The sequence below is a fragment of the Podarcis erhardii genome (genome assembly GCF_964252035.2).
Source record: "Podarcis erhardii genome assembly, chromosome: 8".
NCBI lineage: Eukaryota > Metazoa > Chordata > Lepidosauria > Squamata > Lacertidae > Podarcis > Podarcis erhardii.
In genome coordinates this window covers 91924152-91938629 of record NC_138499.1, presented here as the reverse complement: position 1 = coordinate 91938629, position 14478 = coordinate 91924152, and the positions used below count along the sequence as shown (strand labels likewise).

Below are 14478 nucleotides of genomic sequence, written 5' to 3'. Positions count from 1 at the left end.
TCTGTTACTTCCGGGTCGCATAACCTGAAAACGCTCAACCTAAAGCATATTTAACGCCAGGTGTGACTGTATATAAAATAATGTAATCCAACAGTAGAGTTTATCTCAATTCCAGTTGATTTTAAAAATTTAAAAAAATAAACCAAGGAGTTAGTTCCACTTGTTGTTGCTTCAATGTCCAGTAGAAATAAATTTAGGTATTTCAATATAGTTTTAATTCTATAATAATCCAAAGTAATTTTGCCAAAATATAGCTATGATCCACTTTTGTATTCTTGAAACTTGACACAATGTTTAGTCTCAGTTTCGCCAATATCTCAAGCTTCTTTGAATATGAAAGTATTAATAACTTCCCAAATTAATCAGAGTCAATTAATTCCACCAGGTTTGTTCTAAAAATCAAAGATATATGTCCAAGTTCAATACTGATGTAACTATAATCACAGGTCAAGGTCAAGTTTAAATACAGTCTCAAGTTCAGGTCAAATTTAATTCAAGTTAAAAGTTTTTAAAATCCATAAAATATCCAGATTGGTATTTTAAAAGCTATGTAGATTCCTTGTCCATTAGCTGGCTTTAACTCCAAAAATAAATCCACAGTTTTTTCCACTTGTAAAGGTTCTCATGCGATATAAAATACCCACAGACATTAGACTTCCTTTTTAGCCTGTTTTTTGCCGGATTAATTAAATTAAAAGTATTATTTAGAGATTGTTCTCCTCACCTTTGTAATTTGGCTTGGCGTTATTTGGAATGATAGTCTGCTGCTGGCTGGTTCAGAGGCTTTGCTCTGCAGAGTCGTGCTGGTGCCTAAACCACTGGCTTTTTGCTCGCCCCCCCCCCCCCACTTCCCGCACCTTTCGGTACAGGGGCAGAGACCAGAGCTACCGAGCTGCCGTTTGCGGTCTGCAGGATCCCTTGACACCTCAAACACCCTTTTGAGGCTTTTTGGGGGATGCACTTTGCCTCAGAGCTTCCCCCGATCCTCTGCAGAGTCCGAGTTTGACAGAGCTGTCAAATTCGTGGTCCACCCGCCATTTCACAGCTATCTGGAAATCTAGAAGATATGATTATCAATGTTCCCCGTCCTGGGGCCCTCCAGATGTTTTGCACTGCAGCCCAGATTCTGAACCACAGGCAATGCTGAATGGGGCTAATAAAAGTGATAGTCCAAAACATCTGGAAGGTGCCAGGTTGGGGAATGCAGATCTAAATGCCCCTTCACCATATACAAAAATGTGTGAGTGCAGTAAGCAAATGTAGCAGAATATGTAAACGCATGGAAAGCACTATTAATGTTTGGGTCTGATTAAAATAGTGACTGCACTAATAAATTCAGCACTTGTGATGCATCAATTAAATGGGAATTAAAAACATGTATGCATGATAATTTGTTTAAAACTAATTATACTGGTTGCCAAGTTTGTCCTGAAATTAATAAAGCATAATGGGAAGGGGATGCTTACTTGATAAAGGGTGCATAGACCATTATCTTTGCCTGTGTATAAAAGGACTCATCTGTCCTTAAATATGGCCATGATGAAACCAGAAATCAAGCCAAAGTAGCCACAGGGAGGCATATGCAGAAGATGGCTCCTGCCTGGGGCTCAGAGTGTGGGGCCAGCAGAAAAGCCAGTGCTTATCATATGTGTAGAAAGGTAAATGTCATAAAATGGAAGCGGCCGTCTCCCAAGAAAACAGCTTTACACTGCTTATTAATGGCTCTCAGGAATTCATTCACGTGTGGTTAATTAAATCCTGACACCAACAAGCTCTTTAAAGAAATGAATGGATTCAGTATAAACACAGATAGTTTAGCACCACAGGGATCTCTAACATTCGTCTTCCATGAAAAAGATGTGCTAATTGCTCCCTTAATCATCAGGTTCTTAATGATATTTTGACACAAGGAAAATCAGTGTGTCTTCACAAAGACATCTGCAGTAAAAAGAATAGTCAATGAAGAAACTGAAAGCCTATAGAAGACACTTTCCAATTGCCTCTTATGCTACAGCACAGCAGAGCACACACCTGGCCCCATCAAGGTCCCACAAACCCCGCCAGTCAAGGCCTTAGCATCGCCTGAGGACCCCTCTCTCCCAGCTGGAGAGATGTGGAACAGGCTGGCACAGTGCAAGACTAAGGGCAATGCTCAGTCATTCTGGACACACTTCCACGGGAAGTAAACCCCAATGAAGTCATAGAACTGCACTGTAAAGCAGTATCTTCAGCAGGCCGTATCTCCAAACAACCCTCTTCATCTGCAAAACAGCACTGGGTTGCCCTAAGGCGAACAAATCACAGATTCCCTCTCTTCTATTAGCTACATTCACACTATTTAACCATTTTTTCCAGCCTCCAAGCTGTCATTCTCAGCTGGCCACCAGTGCCCTTCAGCACTGCAATCAAGCTACACAAAAGCCTAAAGAGATGAAAATCTCTTCCCTTGAAGCAACACAATAGCATTCAGAATAATGTAACAACCTTGTACTCTAGTGCAGTGTTTCCCAACCTTGTGCCTCCAGCTGTTTTTGGACTACAATTCCCATCATCCCTTGCCACTGGTCTTGCTAGTCAGGGATGATGGGAGTTGTAGTTCAAAAACAGCTGGAGGCACAAGGTTGGGAGACACTGCTTTAGTGCAGCCCTGCAATGAGGGAGCGAGACCAAAGAAACCTCAACTCAGGAAGCCATTTAAAGACCCGAGGGGAACAAGAGACCAAAAGGAGCATACGCAATTTCAAGCACGATAAGGAGGACTTTTCTCCACTTCAGTTACTATGAATTGTTGCTTTTTCCTTCTTCAAACATCACCACCACAACTCTGCTTCCTGCAGGTGAAGACACTCCCTCGCCTACTTGCCTCCCTTGGCAGTTCAGCTGCCTGAGGCTAGAACTCTAGGCCAGTGTTTCCCAACCTTGGGCCTCCAGCTGTTTTTGAACTACAATTCCCATCATCCCTGACCACTAGTCTTGCTAGCTAGGGATGATGGGAGTTGTAGTCCAAAAACAGCTGGAGGCCCAAGGTTGGGAAACACTGCTCTAGGCAACGCCGTCAGAGAATCATAAAACTGTAGAGTTAGAAGGGACCCCCAAAGTTCATCTAGCAGGATGGATTTGATTTAAATCAAATTTGATTTTAATCAAATTTACTCAGTAAGACTTGATTTAAATCATTTTTTACAGGAATCTTTTGCCCAACATGGGGCCCAAAGACCCTGAGATAGAAGTCTCATTCTGACAATGTTTAACTCTTCCCCTTTGGGATTCTACATAAACACACAAATAGTCAAGTGAAGCAGAAAATTTTGTCCATTTCAATAGTGTAGTTTCTCACCCTCTCCGACATTCTTTCTCTCTCTCTCTCTGCTGGCACCATTCTTCAAAAGGGCAGGTGCCTGCCCTGGTGCGCATGCTAACGCTTTGATGAAGAATGACACAGATGAGGAACTGGGGAAATTGACCTTAAAAGTTTCACCCTGTGGAGACTGTTGTGACGTGGGGTTTGTGATTTCAGCTCTCTTGACATAATATGCTGGAGACAGTTCTCTAGCACAGTGTTTCCCAACCGGTGTTCCGCGGCACACTAGTGTGCCGCGACACGTTGCCTCGTGTGCCGCTTGGGAAACACTGCTCTAAGCGAGAGGGGACTCTGCTCAGGCTGCATCCGCCGTGCGCGAGGGAGGCGCTTCCTCTCGTGAGGGAGGCGAGAAGAAGGGAGGCGGGGCCGAGCAGGCGGATTGGCCCGGCGGCGGCCATGACGTCACCCTGCGCGCGGCGGCAGATTCGAAACTCCTCAGGCGCAGGCGCGGCTGGAGCAGGAAGGCCGCTCTGCTTGAGAGGAAAGAGAGGGAGCCGCCGCCGCCGGGATGAAGAACACCGTTCCGCGGAGCACCGTGAAGAAGCTGCTGAGCAAGCACAAGCCGCACTTGCCTCAGGGTCTTACTGCCCACCCGCCTCTGTTTCCTTGCTGTGCTTGCTCAAACGGAACAAAGAGCAGGGAAAGCCCCTCCCCTCCAGGCAAGCAGGCAGGAGGGAGAGAGAGAGAGAGAGAGAGAGAGAGCGCGAGCTGGCTGGCTTGGGTGAGTAGGTGAGGGAAAACTTTTGCCTTCCTTTCCTCCCTCCCCGTTATACCCCTCTCCTGCATTCTTAGCCAGCTGCTTCTCTGCACACCCCTCTCCTGCTCCTTGTCCCTTCTGTGTTTTTCCTTCCCTCCCCACTTAAAATGTGGTTAAAAAGCATGGATCCACATGGATCCTCAGGATCTTTGCATTGGGTCAGCCCAAATTCACCATCAGATCACATAGCATGTCCATGGCTACAGCCTGCCCCCCCAAAATCACACACCCACTGTTGCCTGGGGCTGCAATGGTGCAAAAACGTGGTTACAAAACATGGATCCACAGGGATTCTCAGGATTTTTGCATTGGGTCACCCCAAATTCACCATCAGATCACATGTCTGTGGCCACAGCATGAAGCACAAAAATGATACATCATTAATATTCACTGCCCACGGCGGCAGCCAATCGGCTGCCGCAAAGGGCGGGCCCTCACAGGTTCACTGAATAAAGTATTTTATAATTTTTCATATTTCTGTTTACTTACTATTTCATAATAAAGTAATTATAAAATACTTTATTTGTGTTTATTTGATTCCTATTAAAGAGAGTTAATTTATATATAGTCAATATAGGCACAGAGTTAATTTTTTAAACATTTTCTAATGGTGGTGTGCCTCGAGATTTTTTTCATGAAACAAGTGTGCCTTTGCCCAAAAAAGGTTGGGAAACACTGCTCTAGCAACACTTCTTTATTAACGCAACAAGACTGAAACTTGAGGAGGGGAGAGCTACATTTATAGGGACAGGGAACTAGCTAGAAAGGATACATTTTGGAGGGAACAATATCAGGCAATCACAGTCCTGCCTTTTGGAGGCAACCAATAAGACAGAGGATCCAAATACAGCAGCTTAAATGAACCAATAGTAGCTGTACCCTCTGGAACCAAAAGGCAGTTACTTTACCCTAATTCAATTACAGACAATAATAATACAGATATAAAATCCTTTGACTCAATACACAACACCCCTCCCCCCCTAGTGAGCACAGCAGACGTAATCTCTCAGGTACTGTGGGGTCCTACAACTTCTACTTGATCTCCTGACAACAGGTGTTGCCGGTTCTGGATTGGGTGTCACCTGTGGTAGGGGGGCTGCTATAGGGGTTTCGTCAGGAACAGATGGAGTCCCAGACATCTCAGGGTCCCCTACCTGTACCTCGTCATCCTGAGGACTAGCAGACCCTGGTTCATTTGCTGAAGCCCCTGGTGATTGCACCTCTGGGCCATTTTCACTCTGGTCTTGCAGCTCTGCGTCGTTAGCCAGGGATGAATTATCAGGCTCCTCCCTGCTGAGCGCCCGGCGCCTCAGCTGATCTATATGTCTCTTCCAAACTTGCCCATTTTCCAAGGTCACATAATAGGACACAGGTCCACTAGCCCGGGTGACCACACCAGCCACCCACCGCGAACCTCGTGAATAGTTCCTCACCCAGACCAGATCTTCAGGGGCGAAATACCTTGTTGTGTCAGTCTCAGCCTGGGGGTTTGCTCTTGAATTACGGTTTGGCATTTTATCCGGGTGGACATAATCCAGCACCGTTACCAATCTTCTACCCAAGAGCAGCTCAGCTGGCGACTTGCCCGTCGCAGTACACGGCGTCGCATGCTGCAAAAATAACATTCGCGCGATGCGAGCTGACCAGTTACCCTCCATTAAGCGTGCAATGGATTCTTTGGCTGTTCTTACCATGCGCTCCGCCTGCCCATTGGAGGATGGGTGAAAGGGCGCGGATGTGACCCCCCCTTATGAAGTTATCAGCCAAGAATGCCTTGAATTCTTGGGATACAAAAGCTGCCCCATTATCTGATACAATGGTCTCAGGTAACCCGTGGGTTGCAAACAGCTGCCTCAACACCTTGATTACGGCAGCTGATGCCATGCTAGGGACCATCACCACTTCTAACCATTTGGAATATGCATCGACGATAACCAAAAAGACCTTCCCCTGGAATGGCCCAGCAAAATCTAAGTGCAGCCGGCTCCAGGGAGATCTGGACTGCTCCCACCAGTGAACTGGTGCTCTGGCCACTTCTGGCCGCACCTCTTGGCATGCCTTGCATGTTCGTACCCATTGTTCTATGTTCTGGTCCATTCCAGACCACCACACATAACATCGGGCTAGCGACTTCATCCTGACCATTCCCAGGTGTCCCATGTGAAGCATCTCAAGAACCCTGTTTCTCAGTGGTGCTGGGATGATCACCCTATCTCCCCACAGGAGACAACCCTTATGCATGGATAACTCGTGCTGCCTTGTCGCATAAGGCCTGAATTTGTCTTCATGCGGACCACCTGGCCACCCCCTCCCCACCCAAGTGAGCACACGGGAGAGAACAGCATCTTTCCTCGTTTTCTCAGCAATATCAGTAGCCGTTACAGGAGCCCCCGGAAGTGTTTCCAGCATCATTATGTGCTCCGCTGGAGCAGGATCCTCATTGCTCCCGCCAGGAAGGGGCAATCGACTCAGCGCATCAGCGTGGCACAACCGTTTTCCCGGCACATGGGTCAAGGTGTACTGGAACCCGTTCAAGAATATAGACCAACGCAACATTCTGGGGGAGAGAATTTGTGGCGTTTGTTTGTTCGGGTTGAACAACCCCAACAGTGGTTTGTGGTCCGTTTCAATGGAGAAATGGCGACCGTACACATAATCATGGAACTTTTTGATTCCTGCCACAATTGCAAGCGCCTCTTTGTCAATTTGAGCATAGTTGCGCTCCGTGGGCGACAACGTACGGGAATAGAAAGAGATGGGCTTTTCCGACCCATCCGGTTCCCTATGACTCAGCACCGCCCCCAGGCCGTATTGAGAGGCATCACATGCCAGGACCAGCGGCTTCGATTCATCATAATGAGCAAGGACGCTCTTGCTACTCAGCATTCCTCGCAAGGAGTCAAAAGCCTTCTGCTGCTCCTGCCCCCATCGCCACACATTCTTTTTCTGCAACAGTCTATGTAATGGTTCAGCTACCAAAGCTTTCTGGGGTAAGAACAAATGATAAAAGTTAATAAGCCCCAGGAATGACTGCAACTCCGTCTTGTTCTGTGGTCGTGGTGCCTCAATGATGGCCTTAACCTTAGCATCTGTGGGGTGGATGCCTGATGCATCAATTTTAAACCCCAAGAATTCCACAGTTGGCACCCCAAAACTGCATTTTTCCTTTTTTAGTTGCAACCCCACCTCCTTGAACTTGAGCAACACCGCACGGACACGCGCAACCAGTTCCTGTGGGTCTTTTCCAGCAATCAAAACATCATCAAAAAATGGCAAGACCCCCGGCAGACCTCTTAACAGGCGTTCCATGAGCCCTTGAAAAATCCCTGGGGCCACACAAACTCCAAATTGTAATCTGTTAACTCTAAACGCCCCTTTATGTGTGACAATAGTCTGTGCTTCCGCTGATTGTGGGGTTACTGGCAGCTGTTGGTAAGCTTGTGCCAGGTCAATTTTGGCGAACACCTTGACCCCAGCCAGTTTAGCCAACAGATGTGATACGACTGGAATGGGGTATGAATTTCCCCTGAGTGCCTTATTGATAGTACATTTGTAATCAGCACAGATCCTAACTTCCCCATTTGCTTTAAGGGGCGTGACGATTGGAGTCTCCCACTTAGCGGAGTCCACTGGTGAGAGAACTCCCTGCTTGACCAATTTATCCAGCTCTGCTTCGATCTTGGGTTGCAGTGCAAATGGCACTCGCCTTGGTTTGAGTCGGATTGGGGCCACCCCAGGGTCCAATTCAAAGTCAACTGGGGGCCCTTTATAACAACCCAGTTTTCCATTAAAGAGACCAGCAAATTCTTTGTATAATGCCTCGCTCATCTCGGGGCAGGTTTGGATTGAATTAAGCCCTGATATACTCAGTCCCAGGGCGGGAAACCAGTCAGTGCCCAGGAGACTGGGGCGACTGCCCTTCGCAATCACCAGTTTGAGTACCGCCTGTTTGTCCCGGAACTGTACTCTCACGGCACACATTCCCATGACATGGATGCGGCCCGCTGAGTATGACTGCAAAGTTGCCGGGAAGGGCTCCAGAGGGGGCAACTTACCCCTGGGGAAGAATGTCCTCGCGGTCTGGTCTGACACGATAGTGAATCCAGATCCGGAGTCCACCTCCATGTCGCACAGCTGACCCTCAATCTTCACCTTGACGTGTGCCTTGCCTTGCGCTGGAAACTGCACGACCCTCCCGTTGATCTCCGTTACGTAGTGGCAGCCCTTTAGAACATGGTTTGCTGTGGGCGATCTGCGATGCTCCAGTCTAGGTGCTCCTGTCGCTCCCAACGCCGCCGATCTACAGACCCTGGCGATGTGACCTGTCTTTCCGCACGTCCGGCACATAGCATCCCGGAAACGACAACTCTTCCGCTCATGGTTTCCGCCACAACCAGGGCACCTGCCTCGGTGATCTTTGTGCACTGTGCAGGCCTGACGCACTGACTCGACCCCACGGACTGGGCTCTGGCTCGGAGTAGCCTCTAGCTCGTCCATGGCATGCGCAACTTCTATCTGTGGCTTAGGGGCCCTGCGACTGGCATCAAGCTCCTCTCTTTCATAATTCTCCGTGGCAGTGGCCTCCTTCAAGGCTGAAGCAAGGGTAACCTCTTCTTTAGCCACAATGCGTCTTCTGGCTTTCTTGCTGCTCAGACCACCGACAAACCGATCCAGGAGAGTCTCTTCCAGATCTTGGAAGTCGCAGTGCTGAGCGAGCTTCCGCAGTTCAGCTAGAAATGCAGATACAGACTCCCTAGCACGCTGCTGCCTCTTATGAAACTCCATCCGCCGGGCCATCTTGGTCTCAGTAGGCGCTAAATGGCTTGTTAGGCAGGCAAGAATATCTTTGAGAGATGTCTCACTTAGCTTCGCTGGGGCAAGCAATGCCTTGGCCAGCTTGAAGGTCTCAGGCCCACAGTAGCTCAAGAATGTGGCCCTTCTTTTGCTGGCATCGGTGATCCCTTGAGCCACTGCGAAGAACTCGAAGCGTTCGACGTAGTCTTCCCACGTGTGGGGCTCTGATGGCTGGAAGGGCTCCAATACCCTTGGACTCTCCATTGTCCTCTGGGCAGGGTCGTCTTCTCAGCTGGCCAGTGAGTCTTGTTCTTAGCTACAATCCGGACTCTGAGGCAGGGCTGCGTTTAACCGCTCCTCAGCATTCCGGATCCCACCTTCGTCGCCAGTTGTTGTGACGTGGGGTTTGTGATTTCAGCTCTCTTGACATAATATGCTGGAGACAGTTCTCTAGTAACACTTCTTTATTAAAAGCAACAAGACTAAAACCTGAGGAGGGGAGAGCTACATTTATAGGGGACAGGGAACTAGCTAGAAAGGATACATTTTGGAGGGAACAATATCAGGCAATCACAGTCCTGCCTTTTGGAGGCAACCAATAAGACAGAGGATCCAAATACAGCAGCTTAAATGAACCAATAGTAGCTGTACCCTCTGGAACCAAAAGGCAGTTACTTTACCCTAATTCAATTACAGACAATAATAATACAGATATAAAATCCTTTGACTCAATACACAACAGAGACCAGAAAGAGGGAAAGTAGAGAAAGTGGCCTTGCTGTAAATGCTCCTGGAAATGGAGGAGAAAGGGCATGAAAGGGAGGAATGCTGAGTCAAGAGGCCTTTAGACCAAGGAGGCATTTCTATACAGGAAGAAGAGTTTAAAATGTGAAAAGAACTTCCCCAAATGTGTCAAATTCTAACTTGCAAACCTGATTTAAGCACATTTAAAACTGTATTTAAAACTGTGGCAGGTGTGAAATTGGTGGCAGCACACTGTTCACGCAGCCCTGATGCCATTGCATTATATCGCTGGCATCTACCAATCAGGGGCGGGGGGGGGGGGCATACAGACTTTCTCCATCTCTAGGAGTGGTGGTGTAAGCCCACCCTGAAAGAGCCGGACATGGATCTCAGAATTCCCCGAGTCATTGCTATGTATTTTTAGCTATCTGGTGCCTTAAGCTCTGGTTTCAAACCACGTTGCTCTAACAAGAAGAAGAAGAAGAAGAAGAAGAGCAGCAGCAACAGCAGCAGCAGCAGCAGCCAGCAAAAGCGACTTAGGGAGCAGGTCTACCTCTCCGTGGGCCAGGGGAGGAGGCTCCCCTACTTTCCTTGGGGACCCATTTGCCTTATATCGGGTGTTGGTGGGACCAGAAGGAGATCCTCTGAAATGGAACGGGGAACCTGGGAGATGCAGGTTCAGGCAGATCCCCATCCCTAACCATTTCAGAGGTTTGTAAGTGGAAGAACTCTTTGGATCAAGGTCAATTTTTCTCAGGCAATGTTGTAGCACAACATTTTGAGATTCCCGTTTTGCAGGGGATTGGACCAGATAACTCTCAGGGTCTCTTCCAACTCCACAATTCTATGAATCTATGTAAAACAGCTCTCCTGTGAGTGGAAGTTGCCTTCCACACACACAAGGATGGCTTTGGACAAAAGTCTGCTTCCAATTTCACATTCCATTTCGTTCTCTCCGCCCACCCCCATAAACACACACTTGCAGAATCGAAGCATACTCACAGCCTGAAATATATCTTTTCTCTGCACTGCAGGCAATATTGAGATCGCTTCCCTCTGGGGTCCCCTGTTTGTGCTATTTCTAACATTACGCATGTCTAGAAATGACAAAAGTGCAGGCACCAAAACGCCACAGAAGCGAGTCGCAACAACAGCACTATTCCATGGAGATAGTCTTGGTGTGCGCGTGAGCCTCGGCTGCATAAATTAGCCTTCTCAATGCAACTTTGTTTTTTTCTCCCACTCCGACTTGTCTAATCAGATTCCAATCATACAAAGAAAATTACACAGCTGCTTAACATTCCTGCTTCCATTGACTTCAATGCAGACAAGGCGTCCGCTGGCTAAATATCTTCCCTGTTGGTTTATGTAGGATCAGGGCATTAGGTCAGTGTCAGCCTCTCTGAAAGAAAGGGGACTATCAGCTCTCTGCGTGTGCACAATAGACAAATCCATGCTGACAGAGATCCTGGCATAAGCAACCAGACACTGAGACCGCCATTAACTCCTGCCATTGTTACACAGGTGTCACTGACAGATATTAAAGCTGACGGGAAAGGTCACAAAACCCCCTCAAAGCTGACTGCATTTGCAATAACTAAAGGGGCCTGCAGTCTAGGCACACCAACTTCTAGTTTAGGAGCTCACATCTGCCTTTTCATTTTTCTTCCATTTGAGCCAGGCATGTTCAGAATCCAAGAAGTCTCTTACATGGACACAAGTTGAATCACCCCACTTGTGGGCAAGCCTTAACCATGCCGAAATAGACTCTACCCTGAAAAGTCACGTAACCAGGGCTTTTTCCAGCTGGAACTCAGTTCTGGCACTTCTCATGTGGGCGCCATTGTCTTTATAAGAGAGCAAGGGAAACGTTCATGGTGAGTTTCAGAACCTCTTTTTCTTTTCTTTCTTTTCTTTTTCTTTTTCCTGCAATCAGATATTATTATTAAAGTTTTCTTGGTTTACAAAGGTATGTGCAATGTCTCTTTTTCAAGTTAGGAACCTCTTTTCTCTCTCTCTAGAAAAATTGCACTGTGTGTAACCAGAGACCATCCTCTGCTGTGAAGTGACACATTTGTTTGTGGAATTTGTATCTTACATTTCCACCATAAGACAATCAAGGCAGCTTACAAATATAACAAAACAGAAGTGAAAAACCAAGCAAGCGAAACATAAATGTAATCAAACAAAGCCATCCAGAATTGTCCCTGGAAACTCACTTTTCTTCTTTAAGTTTTCAAAGTTTTTAACCTAGCTCAAGGTTGTCACCTGAACTAGCCAGATGTTTAACTGATAATCAATCTGAGTCAGTTCATCATTTGAAAAATAAGACTTTAGAGCCGTCTTGCCCCCAAATGGCAACTAGACATTCTGCTTTGCCAACTGTAACCTTGGTTTAAGGAACCATTTGGCCCCTTGCTTATACGTATATCTGAGTTTCTAACTCTGTGCATCAACCTTTTTATATATACTTCTTGCAAATTTATCTTATTAAACATTTGTTTGGGGTCTTTAAAAAAAAATTTGGGTAATGTTCGGATATCACAAAGGCACTCCAATCTGTGCTGAGCCAAGCTACCTTCTGTTGGAAATCAGCTGCATTGGTTTTTTCCTAAGCCAAGTCCTGCAGGAATCATTGTGGGCTCGGCCAAAGCAAAACTGAGTGCAGCTCCACAGCAACCTGACTGCTGTCCCTATGTCTTTATACGCCCCCAGTTTTCAACAGAACAACTCCAGCCCATGAATGCATTTGCAAACAAAGATGTTGAGTCCTACACAGTTAATATTAGGACTTTAAAATACTGTGGAAACTAATAAGCCGATAACAGTGTTTACAACAGATAGCACTGTAATTTTTGCAATTAAAATGAATACTTCTGTTCTATTGTGTCCTTTCACAAAGAACGTTTCTGTATATAGAGTGATATCTTCTGCACTGGCTTGCCTACCATCAGACAGGGTCTATTCTTAAATACAAAATAACCCAATAACTTTAACAGCTGCTGATGTTATCACAGTACTGGATAGGTCTTATCTTGATTTCCTGTCTGCTTAAATTTTAACTATTCTTCTGGAGCAACTAGGGGGACAAATACTGGCACATTTATGTGAAATTTCAGAAACCTGGTTCTGGATCCAGCCCTCTCATTTTGAAATATGCTATTATTGGCAAGTTCACCTCTGGGCAGATCCCCCCGGGGCAACAGAACTGTGGCAGGCGTCCTCCCTTCAGAGGCTGCCCAAAGAATTCCAAAAGAAGGTGTAACCTCTTGCCAATAAATAGGTGCAGCAGTTTTGAAGCATTTTAGGATTGGCCAGGACTTGAACTGGGAGCCTCCTGATCTATGCCCTGGTTCCCTTGGGATGAGTGAGTGACCTCCCAAGTCTCTGTGGCTCCCACCTCACCTGCCCAGACAAGCTAATAGTTGGACAAATCTATCCATTTGGGTTTCTCTCAGATTATCACTTCTCCGATCTCAAATTCAATTTGTCACATTTCCACATCAATTTGCCATTTAAAAAAAAAAGTTTGCATGAAAATTTGCATGCATTTTTGCCTGCTAAAATGCATTTTGGTATGTTATTTTAACTAATTACACATTTGTGTATGCACTTTCCCCTATTATTATAAAAACGTAACTGATAGAATTCTACAGGATGTGGTATTAGTGTGTGAAAACAGTCCAGATCTGATGATTCCCCAGATGCTGGAGATATCAGGTGCCATCCTGGTGCCCAGGCATCTTCGTTTGGTCACAGGTGCCTAATGCTCCTGGCGCCTGGCTAATTTCGACACTGGCTGCACAGCAGCAATACATGTTCACAGTTAAACATAAAGCGCCAATAAAAACAGTAGAAAATAATCATTCAAGGGGCAGGCTGCAACAGCTGCAAAGGCCTCTTGGCCTAAAAAAGTCTTCCAGAGACACCTGAAAGTCGAAAGGGGAAGTGCCTGCCATTTCTCTGCTGGAAGAGTGTTCCACAGCATGGGATCAGTGGTGATAAATGCCTGGTTTCTTGCTGAGCCAAATTGGGCCTCTGTAACTTCGAGATGACTAACAGCTCTCCTCTGGATGATCTCCAGGATCTGGCTGGGATCCTGGGTCAGAGCTGGGATCCAAACCCCAAAATCTTGGCACTAGAACTTCCGGCGAGGTTTGGAGCTTTGCCTCTGGCCTTACCTAGGTGCCACATAACCCAGCTTCATTAGGGGGGATGAAATGCCCCATACTGGCATTTCCAGAGGAAGGTCTCCTTTAAAACCCCCACTAAATTTGGCATAACTTTGAAGGGGGAAAGAAGGAAAATGGAGAGCAGGGATTCCTCATACCCCAACAGCTCATAATCAGTGTCCTGAAGTGGTACCTGCAAGGAGGTTGGGGTGGGGCAGGAACCCTTCCCTAAATTAAATGGGGAACGTTCAAGAGGGAGGAAATTAACAAGGAAATATTTCCCCTTCCACTCTCCACAAACCTTCTCCACCCATAATGTGTTATTTACATTACTATCCGAACACAGCAGGGAGAGGGGATGTGGGGAAAGTGGTTTTTCTCTCTGTCCACACGCCTCGCTTCTCCTGAGCACCAAAACCAGGGTGGCGTAATGGTTGGAGTGTCTGATGAAGACCTGGGAGAGCAGCCTTGGAATCCCCACTCAGCCATGGAGCCCACGGGGGAACCTCGGGCCAGTCACCACCTCTCAGCCTAACCTCCCTCACAGGGCTGTTGCCATGAGGATGAAGTGGGGAGGAGGAGAACCATGGACACCACCTTGAACTCCTCGGAAGATAAAGGCGGTACGTCTATAAATGGAACAAGCCCTG

General features: G+C 46.9%; 1 protein-coding gene across 2 annotated transcripts in view; it reads right to left on the bottom strand.

Annotated features, from left to right (window-relative positions):
• The window catches only part of SEMA5A (semaphorin 5A), a 169582-nt gene that overhangs the window by 141504 nt on the left and 13600 nt on the right, over positions 1-14478 (bottom strand). The window contains exon 1 of one of the 2 annotated variants that reach the window (XM_081872624.1): positions 10659-10786. The exons of the other annotated variant lie outside the window; for it this stretch is intronic. The gene's annotated coding sequence lies outside the window, so the exon portion shown is untranslated. Of the gene's footprint in view, positions 1-10658; positions 10787-14478 lie in introns of those variants that run through there. 2 annotated transcript variants of the gene reach the window in all.